This window comes from Melanerpes formicivorus, unplaced genomic scaffold, assembly GCF_026170545.1.
Source record: "Melanerpes formicivorus ecotype bairdi unplaced genomic scaffold, bMelFor1.0.p_v2 SCAF_1, whole genome shotgun sequence".
NCBI lineage: Eukaryota > Metazoa > Chordata > Aves > Piciformes > Picidae > Melanerpes > Melanerpes formicivorus.
Genome location: NW_027142353.1, coordinates 8,211,479 through 8,232,101, shown reverse-complemented (window position 1 = coordinate 8,232,101; position 20,623 = coordinate 8,211,479).

The following is a 20,623-nucleotide window of genomic DNA, read 5'->3' as shown; positions in this document are numbered from 1 at the left end:
AATTGAGGCAAAGAAGGTGTTCAGGACCTCATCCTTTTCCTCGTCTTCAGTCACCATATTCCCCTCCAGGTCCAATAAAGAGTGCAGGTTCTTCCTGCCCTTCTTCTTATTGTTAATATATTTGTAAAAATGCTTTTTATTGTTTTTGACAGAGGTAGCCAGCTTAAGTTCCAACTGGGCCTTTGCCTCCCTAATTTTATTCCTACATAATCTAACAACTTCCTTAAACATACCTCGAGAAGCCTTCCCCTCTTTCCAAAGGTGATACAGCCTCTTTTTTACCACTTAAATCCTCCAGGAGCTGCTTGCTCATCCAGGCCGGTCGCCTTCCCCGCCAGCTCGTCTTTCGGCATGTGAGAACTGCCAGTTCCTGTGCCTTCAAGAGCTCCTATTTGAAGTAGGTCCAACCCTCCTGGACCCCTTGGTTCATGAGGGCTGGTACCCAGGGGACATTACAAATAAGCTTCTTAAACTGGCTGAAGTTTGCCCTCCGGAAGTCCAAGGTGAAGGTTCTGTTGGTGGTCCTCCCTATCTCCCTGCATATTGAAAATTTCACTATCTTGTGATCACTGCACCCTAGGCAGCCTCCCACGATCACATCTCCCACCAGCCCTTCCCTATTGGAGAAGTTGCCTGGAATTACATAGCCTTGAGTTGCCTGGTCCAGCGCCTGGGATAAAGCCAGGAGCATACACACCGCAAGCCATGATAGAAGACATGAGCTTGGGAGTCAGAGCCAAGCCTGCTTCCCCATAGGATCAGAATTTTGCTGTACCTCAGTTTCACCAGGAGAAAGCAAGTGCCCATCATGGAAAAGCATTGTTAACAGCCCACTGTCTGCTGAAGCCAGACTAGCCATCAAAGACTGTGTGGCATTCCTGCCAGCAACCTGCCATGTCTGGTGCATGAGAGCACCCCAAAGCCTCTAATACACAGCTGCAGCACTCCTTACCTGGGTACAACCAGTTGTGAGTAATTAATTCACTGCCTCTTTGGCTTAATTGTCCTTGTCAAGTCTCCCCTGCTACTGTGGTCGAGTGTCATTTCACAACCAGGGTATTCTCTTTCTGTTATATTGCTCCTGGTTTGCATAAAATAGATGAATTTTTATAGTTGCCCAAATACTGTATATTTCCATTGTGAATATATTCTAACCATACATCAAACCTTTTGATACATTTTGGCAAAAAATAAAACTACAAAACAAACAATAAACCCCACAAGAAGTGTTTTCTTATATATGCAACTGCTAACAGACTCTGAGAATTGCTAGCAAATTTTGGCATTACACTTCATGTTTGTTCTTTAAGGAAAGAACTGCACTATGAAAACAGTAACTGCAAAGTATTTCTTTATTCCAGTGCTTCAAGCTTTAGAAGGCATATGAATTAGAGAATGTAAGGAACGGAAACTACCAACTAAACAGGCATCAATTTTATGCACTAGACTTTTGGAATCTAAAATTTCACCACATTTCATTCTGCATAGGCACTTAAAAGTGTAGAAAGTTTGACTTTATGAGAACGGCTATATTTCATCTCTTTTTTTTTCCACAAAAATGTGTCACTATGAAAAGAACTTGCTGATTAACATGCCTAATACACCAAAGTTATAGTATTAAATAATTTCATATCTCACCCTCTTCCTTAATGTAAATCAGGTGAAAATTGTTTTCTTGACTGTGTAATCCACAGAAACTGAGCTTCATTACCCTGCATACCAAGAATGGAACAAGTGATTATAAAGCTGAAAGAACAAGTCACTGCACTTTTAACCAAGCAGTCAAGCTCTTCAGGGAAAGCTGCAGAAGATCAAAGTCTGTGTAAAGCTTGTGGCTCATGAGAAAGGTGAAGAAATAAGTCTTTGGGGTATATACAAAATTACACACAAATGCATACTAAAGCATGATTTGGGTATTGCTGTGCATATCTATGCTGCTAAATGAAAGAAAGGAGAAAGAATATTAAATCATTAGATGTCAATCATCTGCACAGCTTCATCCTTAGGATGGATGCTTCATGGCTCTGCTCTGAATCTTACCAACTCTCTTTCTGCAAGTCAGGTACGGTATTACAAGCCCTGTTTACAGGGGGTGTGAAGTGTCATTTGGCTTCAAGGTCAGGAAACAGAGTGTGTCTCTCTTCTGTTAGCACTGCAGTTGTATTGTAGATCTGAAATTATGGTAAAATTGAAAACCCCAGTGTCGGTTGCTTTTTTATTTTATTTTTTTTTTCAGCTGAGTTTTCTGGAACCACAGAATTCTGTCCCTGCACTTGCCCTGATCCGATCCCTTTTGATAATGCAAAGTTATTTAGCACCATATTTTTAATGCTTTGTTTGGATGCAAGAATGAAATATAAAGCCATTGAAGGACTTAATTAAGAAGCCTTTCTCAATTTATGTCTTGTGTCCTCTAACAAGATTAATTTCTCCACAAGATGTGATTGTTACTGCCCCATCTTCTGATAGCATTGTTTTGGAATGTAACAGTCCTGTGAGTAAAACTGTTCTAAAATGTATGAGTTACATTTTCCTTAGATGCAGCAGGTCAAAAATGTGAGGTCTTAACTACTAGATTACTGACTGTTCTTTTGGAAAAACACTTGTTTCTTTTGTTTTGTTTTTTTGTTTTTTGTTTGCTTGTTTCTTTTTTGGTTTTTGTTTTATGGGTGGTTTGGTTTGGTTGGTTTGGTTGGTTTTGGGGGGGGGTTGTTTGTTTGTTTAATTTCTTTCCCAGGTATAGCATACACCAAACTATCTTCACTGTAAGCACTGATTTCATGGCTTTCTTAGGAATTGCTAAGTGGGTTCTCATTTGGTGTTGAAACAAATACCATTACCTACATTGCTACTAATAAATATTACCTTCAGTTTAGCAGCAGTTCCTCCCACAAAACTGTGATATCCAAATTAGGATATTATAATCTGCATGGGTTTTCAGCCAGATGAGTGAAAATTTACTTGAATTATAAGATTCAGCTGATAGTGGTTGATGAGCTGTTACCTAGGCTACAGTAAAAGAAGGGAATACTACTTGTCCTGAAACCTCTTCTATTTAACATCTTTATCAGTGACCAGGGGGAAAAAAAGACTGAGTTCACCTTTATCTGGCTTGAAAATGACATTAAATTGTAGGGAAACTAGCTGATACACTGGAGGACATGGTGATCACTGAGACAGACCTAGAGAGGTTGAAGGAATAGACCAAACAGGAACCTCATTAAATTAATGCACAGTCCTTCCCCTGGGAATGAAGACCCTCCTGGAGCAATACAAACTGGAGAGCAGCTCACTGCCTCTCAGGACTTTTAGACCCATAGGACCTCTTTGCAGGGACTTTATGGTGCTGATGGGTTGTTATAACCATCCCTCATTGTGGGAAATTGAGAGGTTAATGTTAGGAGTCAGAGGATCATGGAAAGGGGGAGCATAGCACCACTGAGAAGGGGGTCCATATGTACAATGATTTAAGTATTTTAGGTGGTTATTCTGTTAACTAGTAATAAGACTAACAAGAAAGAGTATGTTTTTTTCTTCACTCTTGGTTCCACACTGGATCATTTTTGTAATTTTAAAATGTAATACATCTCATTGTTCTTACTTTATTGGTCTATAAATTCAATTTTTATTATATATGCTATGGTTAACATACACTGTACTTGTTCATTGTTGCTTCTTAAAACAAATAATTTAAATTTAAAATTACTTAATAACAACTAGAATAATTCTTATATTTTTAATATATACACATCTTAAAGTAAAATGTTTTTTAAAGAAAATAAACTGAATTATCATCCAAAGACAAAAAGCCAAGTAAAAAAATCATTGCTATGTTGCAATTACTGAACTAAACAGTGTTTCCATCTTATTTCTCTATTTTATTCTTACAGAAAATTATTTATCTTGAATTCTATAACATACTCAAAGTGAAAAATTTCAGTGTGCTGCTCCCGTTACAGAAAACATACAAACAAAAATACCCCAACAAACACAAAACCCCATATGCACTATGGTGCACAAAGTGCTTTGGAAGTGCATCACGAACATGCAATGTTCCAATCTCCTTATATTACACAAAATTTGCCAATTTGCCAAGCATAAGTACCTTCGTCCAAATTGCAATCATATTGTACAAAAACTAGGTGAGCTTTTGAGGCTAACAGGGACATTACAGGCTCTAGTTTTATTTGCACTGTGCATCAGTGTCTGATCTATGGTATTAAAAGAGTATGAAAAATAAAAGGAAATGGTTTTCAACAGCAGGCAACAGGATACACAGATAAGATTTGTGTAGAAGGTTAAATAGAAAGCAAGTATAATTGTGCTCAGTCCTTGTGTTTCTCCTACAGAAATTCTGAAAAGATAAATTTATTTCTTATCTGATTCTGTAGAAATACTAACTTTCTTGGATATCTAATGGGAAAGGCATAAAATTCGTGGACTGCATCACAAATGTAGCATAATAATTTCTTTTAAAAGAGTTAGCCCTCTCAAGGTCATCAGACTCTCTCATGTGGACAAAAAAATGCCACTCTTTTAAAAAGAATTTTTTTCTAAGCAACATTTTAAAAATTACATAGCAAGCATGTTAGCAATTATTTATCCATAAGGCATTGCCATTACAAATTTCTGTCAGAATATTTGTAAAAAAATAGTATGCAGAGGTATAATTTACTTTCAGTTTGAAGCATTCAAATGCCATTGCACAAAAGTCCTATCTACATGCTGCTTTGAAAAAAAGCATTATTTAACTAAAATGCTGCAGCACATTTTTGAGAAATGGCAAAATCATTTAGAAGCTGCCCTTTAATAAAAAGCTTTGTACATCTACAACCTTATATTAAAGGAAAAAGATAAGAACATGAGAAGTGGGTCGTGGGTTATGCAATGCTTGTAACAATTTGGTTTGGCTGTACTAGACCGATGTATACTATGTAAAGTTGTCTACATTTTTCTTCTTTGTTTATAAATGCAACACGTTTTCTTTTTTTTCCCCTGTTTTTTGAAGAAAGAATTAAAAATCAAAATTTTGTGTAACATAATCTTCTATACTGCTACCACACTGAGAGAATTTCAGAAAATTCTACCATACAGAATATTTAAAACTAAATAAGTAATCTCAATAATTCTAATACACAACGTAGAATGTATCAAGTGGTTGATTTTTGTCTATTCTACCAGTTATATGGGAATCCTATAAAATAAAATAAAAAAAGAAATGCAATATGTGTAGAAAAAATTTCTGATAGTTGGTACCAAATCTTGGAGAATGGCTTCAAAGAATGTGTGGGAAGAATAAGGGCCTCTGGGATAAAACTTAAAAGTCTTGGAAGCTACTTTTATTGAAGCCAAATAGGTCAGAACACTCTGAGGAAGTTAGAGACTGTACCTTTTTATATGTCCCTGAAATTAAATAGAGTCCTAATTGGAAATCTAGTCTTCTGCTCTATGCAAAGTAAGTTACTCATTTACAAAAATTTGAATGATGGAGTAATAAATGAAAATATTTCTAGTTTTTTTATTTTCTGAGAGCATAGTATCACAATAAAAAAAAAAAAAATCCACTTCTACTATACAAATCTTCATTTGAAATAAAACACATACACTTTGACTAAAATAATACAGAAATTTCACCTGTTCAAATAATTTAACAGCTGCTTGTGTTAGTGATGGGAAAACTATGATCCATAGATGTAACGATGGAGAGAGGCTCTATTGTATTGTAACTGTCCACATCCGTGGATGTGACTGCTGGACAAGGCATTATTCTTGTGACTACAAAATATAATAATGGAAGGTTAAAGGGGAGAGATTAGAGGAAGCAAGCAGCAAAATGGATCTCCACCCACATCACGAAACTGGGAGGTGTGCCACTGGAACCTTGGAGGGTGAGGGGGTAGTCATTGTGTAAGTGATAAAGAAGAGGGGAGATGAAGTAACATCCCTCAAGGGTACAAGACAACCACCCTTATATCACAGCACAATTGCAGTGGTGCTTTTACATTACATAATCAAAAGGCATGTTTTGCCTGCCTTCTGGCACGTGCAGGTCCTACATGGCAGGATGCATATCAATATATAAAAGATGTGGAGGTGCGAAGATGCATGGCAACCATTTAACCACTTTGTAGCTGTGGGGACAGAACCTGATAAGAGTTGGTGTCCTGGTGTCAGAGCCTGGATTATACTCCGCTGTATGCTACCATACCTATTGGAGTTGACAGCATGTATATAAGTATGCTTTTGCTGTGATAGGTAATAAATTGGTTTTTTCTACTATAAATAATAAATTGCTTTTAAAATATATAATAGTGTATGTATCTTTCCATTGTGCCATCCTTACAAACCCAAACTGTAACAACACTAAAATATTTTCAGATTTTTAATGCATTTTCTGTCTTTTATATTACTTTTATTATGATTTTTCTACTGTTGACATCTTAATAATATAATTGCCAGACAAACTGGAATGGCTCTGGACAAAACTCTTCAGTAATATTATCAACTGTTTATCTGTTATAAACCCAAATCTGATTAAATCGTTTAGTTGCTTAGTAGCCAGGAACTGCCTGTTGCAAAATCTCAGCTTCATAATAAGAATGTTCAAAATGATGCCCAGATTCATCATGCCACGGACCAGAGTATTTAAAGTTTATCAGCTGGATTAGATATCATTCTAAAAGCTGCCTAATTACACATCATAAGTTGATTATTTAAATTAATTAGGCTGTTTCTTGCTCAGCATGTAACAAATACGCATTTCCTAATTTGTTCATTCCCATTCTATCCCTGAACTATTGAATTACTACTTGCAGTTTTGCTATCACATATTAACAATTAGAAGCCTATTCCAATCTTTTTATGCAAATTATTGTTGTGTCTTTTTATTGAAAGCTGATTACAGACCACAGTTAGTAGTCTCATTTTGTGTTGTCCATCTTTCAGACATTTGTGCTGTGTATCTTGACTTGCTGCTGAATTTTCAATGTTCCAGTCTCTTACACCAGCCTTGCTGGAAGAAATATTCTTATTACAACAGCATATTTTAATGACCTTTGTCACATAATTATTCATATGTTCATTCAGTCTGGGGGGAAAAAGCCCTCAAAAAACAAAACCCCAAACAAACATTAATCAACCAATAAATTACAACAAAGCAACATGAAAACAATATAACAAAAATACAAAGATATAAACAAACAAAACCACCAAAACAAATAAACAAACAGCCTTCAAAACTCTCTATATTAGGTTATATTTAGCATTAACTTTATATAGACTCTGAAGAATCTGTCTCTTAATGGGAACTATACAGAAAGTTGATACCTCTAATTCAGCTTCCTACATTTATCACCAGAGTTAAATTTGATTCAAAACTTGTTACATTTCTAAAGTAATGCAACACTTAGCTCTTTTTCTTAAGATTTAGCTCTTAGAACTGCAGCAAATAAAACACCTGGAAATGCCAATTTATTTGGATTTCTTCTAATTAAACATTTCTTAGAACAAAGTCTAAAGTTAGTGATGTTGTATCATAGCTCCAAACATTGCAACTCATTATTATGTCTTATTTTGGACCCACGAATAAAGATTTACAAAACATAATGAATAATGGAAATTCCTGATCACACCTGAGGTGGAGCTTAGCGCAAGAAACATTGTTGTGGAAGTCCAGGTGTCATTTCAACAGGCTCTGCATAATTCTTAAGCTTGGAACAAAAGAAGTTTTATTAGCTCAGAAATGGAAGAATGCGTTTTCTGCATTACTCAGTTATTATTTAATGTGCATTTTCCTGTACACAGTTTTAGGTGGCAGGGGGTGGTTTCTGTAGCCATTGGCATGATGTAATGCTTAAGAATGCGGGACCTGCCCCTTCCTCCCTTTGCTGTTTGCAGAGCGGCAGAAGTGGCACGGAGCGAAATGGGGGGAAGGGCAGTGGCAAGCAGACCAGAGTTAGTCTGTTCCACCGCTGGGGAGGGCTAGCCGTGGCAGGTGGGTGAGCGATAGCTCCCGAAACCCAAGAAGGCGAGCAGTGGTTTCAGCTAAAAGCCATTCTCAAAGGCTCGGGGAATGCGTTCATGGCTTTGCCTGGAAAAGCCGCTTGTGTCCAAAGGGTGGAGATGACTTTGATCCTGTACCGCAGCATTAGAGACAGCGGCAGCTGTGCCGTGCTGTGCGCGGGCAGCCGCGGCAGCTGTAATCTCTTCCCCGATTTTCGGACTTGTTCTGAAAATGTCACCTAGCACCTGGCTCCACCCCTCTTCTCAGTGGGTTGTGGTGCAGCCACTCCCTCTCCCAGGGGAGGGCTGTGTAGCTGGATGCCGTCATGCCTGGCATGTGAACGCCCAGTGCGAAAGCAGGGTGCCTGTGCATGATATGCATCCATATAGCCTCAGGCCATGGTTGGAAGTGGTCAGCGCTGGGCTTGGGATAGGTCTGTGCAGGTTATGAGAGGCTCAGCGTGCTGTTGCCTCAGGGGTGGAAACATGCTGCTGAGTAGATGTAGATGGAAATAAAGGTTTGGTTGAGAAGTTGTGAAGTTCTTCCAGGTGACCAGGATGTCCATCGAATCCATGAAGAGCCTGCACTGCAGAAGAATGATTCTGCATCACTGGGAGGCTCCATCAAATGAAGGAGAAGAACTGGAATGGACTGTTACTCGAGCCTGAATGAGAGACTGTTTGAAGGATGCCCAGATGAAGATTTGGACTTTGCTAGACATGTCATCAAAAGATTTCTAATTTGATGGTATGTTTTGGGTACAGGAATTATGGTATGAATAAGGGGTGGTGTGTGGCAGTTTAGGCTGGATACCTTCTCCTGCTACCACACAAGATACACCTTTGGTGCCCCAGGTGTTCAGCCCAGTGGGTGGACACAGGAAATAGCGTATTTCATTCCCATAATGTCCTGCTTCCTATAAATCCACGACACTGAGTACCTTGTCACTTTTAACTAAATTTCATCCCCATTCAGTAGCAGTCTCATGTCTCATGTTTCCATTGTCTACTAACATATGGAGTGATGCATCTCTTCTCACTTTGAGCTCCAGATGAACTTTTACTTTCCTAACTGCATCTGTATATGCTTAGGTAATATTTTCATATTCCTCCTTGGATACCTGTACATGTTTCCTTGTCTCATACACTATATTTTATTCTTCAATTTATATTTAACAAAGCTGGTTTATTATTTTGTTTGCTTCTATTTTCCACTTAGTGGAATGAATCACACTTGTACTATGAGAAAGCTGATTCTCTAAATCTCCCACCACTTCTGAAGTTCTTTTTGCCCTCGAAGACAGATTCCCTTTGGATCACTCACAGACTCTCAGATTACACCAGGATAGAAGTGACCCTCAAAGGTCATCTTGTCCAGTAAGCAGGGACATCTCCTACTAGATCAGGCTGCCCAGGGCCACATCAAGTTTCATCTTGTATTTCTCCAGGGAGGGGGCCTCAACCACATTCATATGCAACCTGTTCCAGTATTTTACCACTTTCAATGTAAAGAATTTACTCCTTATGTCCAACCTAAGTCTACCCTACTCCAGCTTAAAAGTATTGCTCCTTGTTCTAAACAGTCCTTCCCTAGCCTTCCTGTAGGTCCCCTTCAGAAATATATATGCAAACTATATATATATTCAGAAATATAACTTAAATATAGTTATAAGATCTGCGTTCCTAACAGTTCCCTGAACAAGCTGGTCTGTTCTTCTTAAGTCCATAATTTTTACTCCATTGCTTGACTTTCTTATCCTGTTAAGATCTTAACCCCAAAAAGTTTAGAGTCACTGCAGCCAGAAATGCTGTTGACAATCACATGGCCAAATAGCTCTCTGTTATTTGAAAGCAGTAACTCCAGAAAGGTGCCAATCCTTGTCACCATATTCAGCAACTTTGTTAGGAAGTTCTCTTTGACACAATCCAGAAACGTCCTAGATAATCCCCATTCACTCAAACAGCATGCAATTTTTCCTTCTTTTCTATCCTTTCTGTCTTTCTGTAAATGAAACTGATCTTTTCACTGCCTTATTTTTATTCTGAAATGTAGTCATATTTTTTTTTCTTTTTTTTTTCATGTCCCTGTATAACTATAAATGATTTCATGATCATATCTTTCTGACACAATCCTTACATGCTTGACCTATTCCTTTATAGCAATTTTCAGTCATGTCCTTATTTTCAGGTTTTTACAATTCCTTTTTTAATACATTTTAAAGTCATTAAAGAACTCATTATCCAGCCATTAGTTTTTTTTCAGTATGCCTCCTAACTTTTCATAGTAATACAACATTTGCCAGTTCATTCATCTTATTTTATTTTTTTCCACCCTTCCATTTCCTGCAGAATAGTTTATTTTTATGGGGGCGATTACTCTTTCTCATATTACTTTCCAGCTTCAGATACTAAATAATTCGTCTCTGATTATTAAAAAATAGTAACAATAATTTAAAAAAACCTAAGGCAGTTTCTTCCACAAAAATGTCTTCCATTTTATAAATCAAGGCATTTTTTCCAGGAATATATAGAATAGAATAGAATAGAATAGAATAGAATAGAATAGAATAGAATAGAATAGAATAGACCAGGTTGGAGGAGATCTTAAAGATAGAATAGAATAGAATAAACCAGGTTGGAAGAGACCTTCAAGATCATCACGTCCAACCTATCACCCAAAACCACCTAATCAACTAACCCATGTAACCAAGCACCCTGTCAAGTCTCCTCCTGAACACCTCCAGCGACTCCACCACCTCCCCGGGCAGTCCATTCCAATGGGCAATCACTCTCTCTGTGTAAAACTTCCTCCTGACCTCCAGCCTGAACTTCCCCTGGCGCAGCCTCAGACTGTGTCCTCTTGTTCTGGTGCTGGCTGCCTGGGAGAAGAGACCAACCTCTGCCTGTTTACAACCCCCCTTCAGGTAGTTGTAGAGAGCAATAAGGTCACCCCTGAGTCTCCTCCTCTCCAGGCTAAGCAGCCCCAGCTCCCTCAGCCTCTCCTCATAGGGCTTGTCTTCCAAGCCCCTCACTAACTTCGTTGCCCTTCTCTGGACTCATTCCAGCAAGATCATCGTGTCCAACCTATCATCCAACACCACCTAATCAACTAAGCCATGACACCAAGCACCCCATCCAGTCTCATCCTAATCTTTTTGTTTGGATAGATTTATTTTCCAGCAGATAACCAGATATTTGAATCTCTCAATACCAGCATGCAATACATTTGGAATGCATGTATTATAAAAGAATCTTTAGTATGAGAAAACTTAAATCTTTTGTCAGTATGACCCTGGGTTTACTCCACCTAAAAAAAAATTAAGTCAATGTGTTATATTTTTTCTTATTTTAAAACATAAAACCATGACATAATAAGTATGGGATTTGCCTGTCCTGTCTGACTCAAATAAAGACTCATCTAGTCTTGTAAAGTACTTTTTATAATCAAAAAGATGAATACATTTAAAGGTAAGCATCCCATATGGATCTAATGAGTAATGTAATGAGTATAATGAATATTATAATGTTGCTTTCTAACTTATACAAAAGTTAATGCAAATTCCTAACCACATACTTTCACCTATTTTCATATTTTTTGTGTATTATCAGACCACAATTATTTAAGAATACTTCTGCTTTTCACTTTCAAAATACTGTATTTTTTAAAATTAGAGTGTATTAGCTGGACACAACCTAGTCTTTAATAGCATGGAAAGTACTCAAGAGAATGGACCAGTACTGGAGAATGGACCAGTGTGAATGTTATGAAATTCAGCAAAGGGAAATGACAAGCCCTCTTTCTGGTGAGGAATAACATGATGGACCAATATGGACTGGAGAGTAAATGGATTGAAGATAGCTTTGTAGAAAGGACCTGAAGATCTTGAAGACAGCACACTGACTGTGATTAAACAGTGTAATCTCACAACATAGGCAGCCAGGAGAATTTTGGACTGTGCTGATCTGGTTTGAGCTAGAACAGAACTAACTCTGTTCAGTAGTTTCACTTTTTAGCTCAGTCTCAGTCTAAGTGAATGCATTTTCTAGAGTTAATGGCATGTTTTTGAAGACAGTGTCTAATTCCAAAAGTGGTAATACTTGATATTTATAGCTACAACAAGGGACTGGTATGAATAAAGGCTTTTACTTGTAATTGCTCCTGTAGCAATTTATAATTTATAAAGATGAAAGATGATTAAAATGTTTTACATGACACCAAACTGGGAGAAATGGCTGATAGTCCAGAGAGTTGTGGTGCCATCCAGAGACACCTTAATAGTCTGAGAAACAGAATGACAAGAACCTCACGCAGTTCAGCAAAGGCAAGTGTGAAGTCTTGCACCTGAGAAGAACAGCCAAACAGCCAGCAATGAGCCCTTGCAGTGATGAGGACTAATGGTATCTTTGGCTGTATTAAGAGGAGGACTATAAGCACATCAAGGAAGATGATTCTTTCACTCTACTCATCATTGGTGAGGCTATTGCTTCAGTTCTGTGTCCAGTTCTGGACTCACCAGTAAACGAGAGATATGAACATACTGGAGAGATTCCTACTGAAGGGCTACAAAATTTATTAAGGGGCAAGAACATTTTTGTTAAGAGGAAAGGCTGAGATAGTTGGAAATCTTCAGCCTGGAGATGAAAATGATCAGGGAGGATCTTATCTATTTATATGAATACCCAAAGAAGTGCAAAGAAGATGGTGCCAGGCTTTTTTTAATTGGTACCCAGTGAGAGGGTAAAAAATCAATGAGCACAAACAGAAACATAGGAGGCTCTTTCTGAACATCTGGAAATGCTTTCTCTGTAAGGGTGACTATCCCTTAAAACAAATGTTGTATTCCAGGAGTCTCTAATCATCATTATGATATTTTATTTTTCTATACATATAAATATAAAGGAAAAATACACACAGAATATATAAATAGACTAATTTTTTGCAAATGTTTGGCAGCATTTTTGGCAAAATTCTGACTATTTTATGGGTGCTTTTTGTGGCATTTTATTGTCATAACTTGTAATAAGATTTTAATTGCTAAGGCTTCCTTTCTTATTTGGTCGTGAGTTGGTCTTGTTAGGTTTTGTTTTCAGTAGGAGAGAAGCAATGTCTCCCAGAAAATATTTACTGTATTTTGATTAAAAAAATATCAGGATAATGTATTTATATACACATTTCCTTTCCCACCCTTTTCTGTGATGCGGAACTTAAAGTATCTGCTTCTGTCCCTAAGAACCGTAATATTTTTACAAGATTCCCAGAAAGGCTAAAATTTTTGATTATTCATGTTTACCATAATTTAATTAAAAAAAAAAAAAAAGTTTTATTACTGAATTTTCAAAATCAGGACATGCATAAACAGCTCTTCCATGTGCTCAGAAATTATGATCAACAGTTACTTATTCAGGGTCTATTGTAGTTTATAAATTTATTGGCCAGAAATATGATAAAATATTAATATTATTCATTAAATATAAAAAATGTTTTCCCAAGCCAATTTTATTCAGGTTCATTTGCCTGGTCGATAACAGGTTGATTACACACAGTAGAAGGCTAGTAAACAGTAGAGTAATAGTTTAGAACAATCAGAACTTGGAATACAGAGGAACAAACTGGAATCTTCCTATGCATGCAAAACTAAACAACAATACTGCTTCGGGTGGCGTAGACAAACCACCTTGAGTTCACAACAGAGCTAACTAAGAAATAACCAAGTAAAATAGCGTATTTTACTCACAAACCACTGAGCTGCTAACTACCAAAACCTTTGCTGAACAAAGAGGTACTTGAGTTCGTAGTTATAGTCCAAAGGGCAGTATCCACAGATTTAGAGGAAATGAGAGAGCAGGCTGCTGTATTGAAGGCCCAACTCTAGCACTAAGTAGCTAAAATAAAAGAAGCTAGTTGCTCTGATGATAACAGCAAGTAGGGTGCTTGTCACCTCCTTGAATTCCATTAACGAATGGGGGAGAGAGGTGAGAGAGTAACAAGCATGCAAGCTATAAGTGTAACGAGCAACAAGCAAGCAGAAAGTATGGGAGGTCCTCCCCTATAAATTCCCTTTTAAAAAACTGAATGGCCCAATGGCACATTAGCCATTCAAATCCTGCCAATCAATTAAAAATATTTATGTGGCGACTAAACTGCACGCACCTTCTCTCATGGCGTCTGATACGTGCAGTCACCTCTCTGAAAAGTGAGGTTCGGGGTTCGAGTTCAGCTTCCACTCCCCTCCAGGCAGCCTTAACGGCGCCTGCCTATTAGGCTCCTCAACCTAAATCCAGACCCTGTAACAGAGAGAGAGGAGAAAGAGGCAGTGGCTCAAAACATATTTAGTTGTCTTGCTAATGCCTCTTCCAGAACAGGGTCTGCCTCACCAAAATACTTAAACAGCTGCACTTACTAAAAAGTATTAAACATGTTCTGAAGGAGGTATAATTAAGTAAGCAAGCCATATTTTTAAATTAAAAACTTCACACTGTTCATACATTTTGATGATCTGAGGCCAATCTCTCCAACTATGGCTTTTTACAAAAAGTTGAAGTTTTCCTTTTCAGCTGGTTTATGGACCATAGTGTAACCTGTAATCGCTTCTCTAGTACTACATGTGCTAATATTTTTAATTATTTGGTTTTTGTTTTTGTTTTGTTTTGTTTTAATATAATATGATAATATCCCACTTAACTATGAGAGAAGTACCAAGATAAGCCCCTCTTCAATATTACATAGATAATTGGACATTTTTAGTTGAATCTTAACACATAAGAATAATGCAACATGCCAAGCTAAAATGTAATTCTGCTAGTGGTAACAATCCAAAGAATCAGAGAATGATAGAATTGTTTTGGCTGGAAGAGACCTTCCAGACCATCAGGTCCAACCACTGACCTAGCACTACCAAGTCATCACTAAATCACATCCCTCAGCACCGATCTATACATCCTTTAAGCACCAGGTAAACCTGTTCTAGTAACTTTTTAAGTGAAGAAATTTTTCATAATATCTAATCTAAACCTCCCTGGTGTGGCTTAAGGCCATTTCCTCTTTTCCTATCTCTTGTTTCTTGGGAGAAGAAACTTTTTGCAACTCACTTTCAAGTATATGTGAAGACTGAGAAGGTCTCAACAGCATCTCTGGACTTGCTCCAGAACTTTAATGCCTATCTTAGAGTAGGGGCCCAAAACTGAACATAGCATTTGAAGTGAGGCCTCACCAGTGCCAAATACAGAGGTACAATCACTTCCTAATCCTACTGGCCGCACTATTCCTGGTACAAACCAGGATGCTGTTGGCCTTCTTGGCCAACCTGGAAACACTGCTGGCTTGTATGCACCCAGCTGTTCACCAACACTTACAGGTTTGGAAGCATTTTCCCTGCTGGGCAGCTTACTAGCCACTCTTCTCCAAGTCTGTAATGTCATATGGGATTATTGTGACACACTTGCAGGACCTGGCACATAGTCCTGTTGAACCTCATACAACTGGCCTGAGTCCGTTGATCCAGCCTGCCCAGATCCTTCTCTACAGCCTTCCTACTCTCAAGCAGAACAACAGTCCTACCCAATTTGTTGTCTGTGAATTTACAATCCCCTTCATCCAGATCATTGATAGATATTATACAGAGCTGGCATCAATAGTGATCCCTGGGGAACACCACTTGTGACTGGCCAGCACTTGGATTTAACTCCATTCACCAGAACTCATTGGACTTGGCCATTGAGACAGTTTTCTCTCCAGTGAAGAATATGCCCATCCAAGCTGTGAGCAGTTAGTTTTGCCAGGAGAAATTACTGTGTAAATGGTGTCAATGGCTTTATTAAAATCTAGGTAAACAGCATCCACTAAATGGATCACCATTTCATAGAAGGGTATCATGTTAGTCAAGCAGGACCTACCTTTCATAAACCCATGCTGACTGGTCCTGGTCACCTGGTTGTCCTGTACATGCCATGTGACAGCAGTGAAGATCATCTGCTCTATGACCATTCCAGACACCAAGGCCAGGCTGATAGGACTGCACTACCCTGGATTCTCCTTCCAGCCATTCTTGTAAATGGACATTCACATTTGCTAACCTCCAATCACCTGAGCCCCCTAGTGAATGATGAGAAGTAGCACTTCCACCAGCTCCCTCAGTTAAATTAAATCTAACTAAATGGACTTGTGTTCTTCTAAGTGGTGTAGCATGGCATTAACTCTTCTCTCTTGTATTATCAGGACTTCATTGTGCTACCCATCCTTGTCCTCCAGCCAGGAGGGCTGGGTAGCTGGAGAACAACTGGTCTTACTATTGAAGACTGAGGCAAATGAGAATATTAGTATTTCAGCTTTTCCCCCATCTGCAGTCACTATGTTTCCCCCACATCCAATAACATATGAAGATTCTCCTTAGTTTTCCTTTTGTTGTTAATGTAGCTATAAAAATGTTTTTTTATTATCTTATTATTTCATTAGTTCATTAAAAAGCAAGGGTAACACAAAATAGGACATGTGACATTTTTAGTGTCACATGTATGATAGTGATAGTGTGAGACATATCATTGTAGCATAATTTTATTTTATGAAATATTTCTTTCAGTATGTAATCCACAAAGTTTTAGAATTTGGAGCAACAATTTTCTACAGAGATAGAAATATGGTGACAATTTTCTGTCTTACTATTCCTTAGGTGTAGGAAAGTTAAAAAAATAACCAACAGACAAACAACCAAAACAACAACCAACCCAAAATCCCTACATATTCCACTGAGATTTGCAAAGAGACAGTATTAAGAAAGAAAAAAATAAATCCTTTATGTAATAGGAACTACTTTTCCTGTTACAACAACTCTGTCATTTCTAGGAATAAGTTTAGGAAAATATGAAACATTGGATGTCATAAGTTTATAATTAGGTTATCATACATGCAGAGGATTGCTAACCTGATGGAACTTAAGTGAATTCAAGCATCAGAGTACAATGAACCAGTAGATACTGGATTTGGTTATGGTTTTGTCCCTTACCATTTCTTTTTCTGTTTTCACAATGTTCTATTTCAGGAAGAAAAAGAAAACAAAACAAATCAAATTAAAAACCCCACAAAACAAACAAACAAAACCAAGCAACCAAAAGTAAAACCAAACACCACCCATACCCATGGGTTTAGATTTTGCATACCTGGTATGCATAATTGCTCAATAGAAGTATATTAGCTAAATAACTAATTTCTCTGGGTCTGTTATATGATTTGGCTAGGATCCAAACTGTAACAATTTTTAGTATTGTATGCACCCAAGTGGGGATTAATAGAGTTTTTCTGAAGTTTTCAGTAACTTATTGGACCAGTGATGGCTCTGTGCATCATACATACATCTCAGCATGCCAATATAAATCTTGAGCTATTTTTGAGAAGTGATGAAATGGAGATCATGAAGAGGGCTAATAGACATGTGAAGCAGAAGAATTGGATATTTTATCAGATAAAGAATGACAGTCAAATGTAGTAGGAGGTAGATCTGGAAACACAGGGTCAAGCAGACAAAATTTAAAGGACATTAAAGGATAGAGAGAAGAATGCAACAACATTAGTAATGCACCATAGGTTATGGTTCCTAGCACCAATCAGAGCAGTTAGCCTGGCACATTAGAAATCATCCCCCCGAGTAACCTCTACTGAAAGGATGGCACTATCTAATCTGTGGCAGTTTAGGCTGGGTGCCTCCTGTAACTGCCACGTAAGTTACACCTCTGGTGCCCTGAGTGTCCAACCCAATAAGGTGGACACATAAACAGCGTATTTCATACCCATAGATCCTGCTCTCGATAAATCCATCTGTGAAATCATTCTCTTCCTCTTTCTTCCCTCTCTGCTTCTGTGGGAGATGCTCCTTATTGGGTAATGGTGGGAGATTATCTCAAGGCCTCTTAGGCCTGTCTAGCCCTAATGCCAGGAGGAGAATGGGAGGAACGGTCTCACACCTGGCCAGCCAGAGACTAACCTAGCAGTGGGAGGGGGGAAGAAAGAGTCCTTGGGGTTTTGCGTAAACCCTCAGGTGGGGAAAAGGGAAGTGTTGGGACGCCTTTGAGTGTGCTGTAAGGAACTCTGTACGCTTTGGGATTCTTTGTCACTATGCTTTGCAATTTCTGTAAAACACTAATTGCTTTTCTATTTAAGCTTTCCATCACTTTTGCAATCCATTTGTTTGAGTGTCATTCTTTTGCCCCTTTCAGGGGCAAGAGAACATCTGTCTGGCCCCAAACCAGGACACAAGCCAGGGAGCATCCTGGGACTCTTGTTAGGATTGTGACCTTGCACATAGTGGCCTTGCCTGTAGAAGGTGTGCACTGATTGGGAATCCTTTAAACTGAGCAGCTATGGGAAGAGGTGAGCAGACTGCAGCACTAAGATCAACAAAACATGATCAAGAGGGTCTCCACAGAAGCTCTGCAGAAATGACAACCTGAGCCTCCAGTTATGCAGAAGGAAGAGCAGTCTGGGACTTTGCCTGATCAAAGAGCAAACTGAGAATTCCACAATGGAAAAGCCTGGGAGTGTGTTACTGTATTGGTTTTAGCTCTCTGGCCTCACAAGGAAGGTAGGAAATGGGGAACAAAATAGGAAAATTTAACTCATATGTTGTGTAACAAAACATGCTGCTAGCTTTTCAGTTACTAGTCAACCCACCAACTTGTTACTGAGGCAGAATCTCAGGCTTTGCAGCAACCTAAAGGACATTGAAAGAGTCACTATGATAAACAAATAGTATCTGAACAATAAAATCATGGGACAAGCAGGTAAACACTAGGGTGTAAATTAATTTTTTTTTGTTTTGTTTATTTGTGGAGTTTGTTTGCTCATTTGTTTTATGTGAGTTTGCATACTCTCTCTCCCCAAAGACCCCAGGGTTCTTAATGGACGTCATAGTATTTATTTCTAGCATCTAAATTTTTCAAAGGCATACAAAGTGTCATGTAGATCACTATTAAGAACAGAAAATGAAAAGTTTTCTTTTTCTGCCCAGGACATTTTGCAGTCCAAAGGTATAAGTGTGATGGGTTGACGCCCATCCTGGAAGCAGGGGGGGAGGGCTTGTAAGAACATTGCCCTCCCTTCAGGGTGTTTTCCCTGTGGGAAACAGTTAATCTGTTCCACTCCTCCTCCCTGTCCAGCAAAAGTATAACACCCAAAACCAATAAGAAAAAGAGTTTATTAGGAATAAGGGGATGCAGGTGGGGAATTAATTAAAAATATAAATTATTTTATCAATTTAAAAATCTCTTATTACTGAGGTCCTATTCTGCACTTCTAAATATAGATAGTATGTGTTATGTGTTTGCCAAGATGCATCCTTAGGATCATTGTTTTATGTTTATTTTTAAGTGACAACAGCTCTTATTTTCATTTGCTAAAGTGTAAAGGAACAAATGTTCTTTCTCATCTGAGCTCATTCTAGTATTTTCCAAACAATACTGTTCTTCAAAGTTAGTACAGAAATTACATAAAAATAAAATCCTTCTCCAGTGGAAACAAGCACCCTTGCTGAAAGAGACTGGGGAGCTTGGATGTTTCTTTAAAGAAAAATGCTGAGGAGGTAACTGAAAGAATAGTTTTATAAAAATCCTTTCCAAGTTACATGTTCTACACTAAGAATGGATGCCTGTGCCTGCCAATTGTAAATAGAACCTGCAGAGGAGAAGTTGAGATCTCTTCACATTTTATTTTGTACTTATGTCTGAGCAAAAACTCTCTGTGGAATACAAGTTAGAACTGAAAGGAATGAAAGGTAAGCTGTTTTAACATTGTATCCCTTTAGGCATCAAGTGAACTTCAGGAAAGCATTTATTTTCTGTTATTTGCTTATGATGAAGAGACTGTAAATTTTATTGCTTACAGAACAAACACTTATGGAGTAACAGTGCTGTGCAGTTTTTGATTCACTCCAAGCTCTCTGTGTGTGTACTATGTCTTAAATACTTGTTTATTATGAATTCTGTACTTGCACATACATGCCCTTTTCAATTGATCTTGTTTTTATCCTTATCTTTGTGAAGCCTCATCTATTTTTTTTTGCTTTGTGGTTGTTTTTTGGTGTGTTGTGTTTTGGTTTTTTTTTACTTTATTTTGTTTTTATTTTCATGTTGACTGCACTACTTCAGGAAGAAAATTAGTAATATTCATGTATGACAAAGTTGTCGAAATTCTAAGATTCCTTTGGCTATTTGGTCAGCTTCAATGGAAAGAGCCATGTTTCCATTTAGAATGTGTATGTACCTGAATTGTCCTATGGTCCTTAGTGTAAAACATCACACCAGTCTTGACAGCACCACACCAACATCACTTTGGCCTTTGATAATGAAATGACACAAGGTTGCAGGCTGACAAGTTCAGCCTTTGTCCCAATATACTTTTGCCCATGATTATAGGAATCTTCAAGAGAAACTGACAGCCTGTGTCAAAGTTTGAGATATATTTGTTTCCAGAAACAACTTTACTGATGGCCAGAGCTGTCATAGGATGATACTACCTATTAGATTTCATTGACTTCAATGGTCCTGGGTAGACCATGCCAGTATTTTATTCTCCTTTTTCATTAATCACCATCTTACTCTATTTTTTTTGTTCAACAATGTTAGATAACAGTAAATA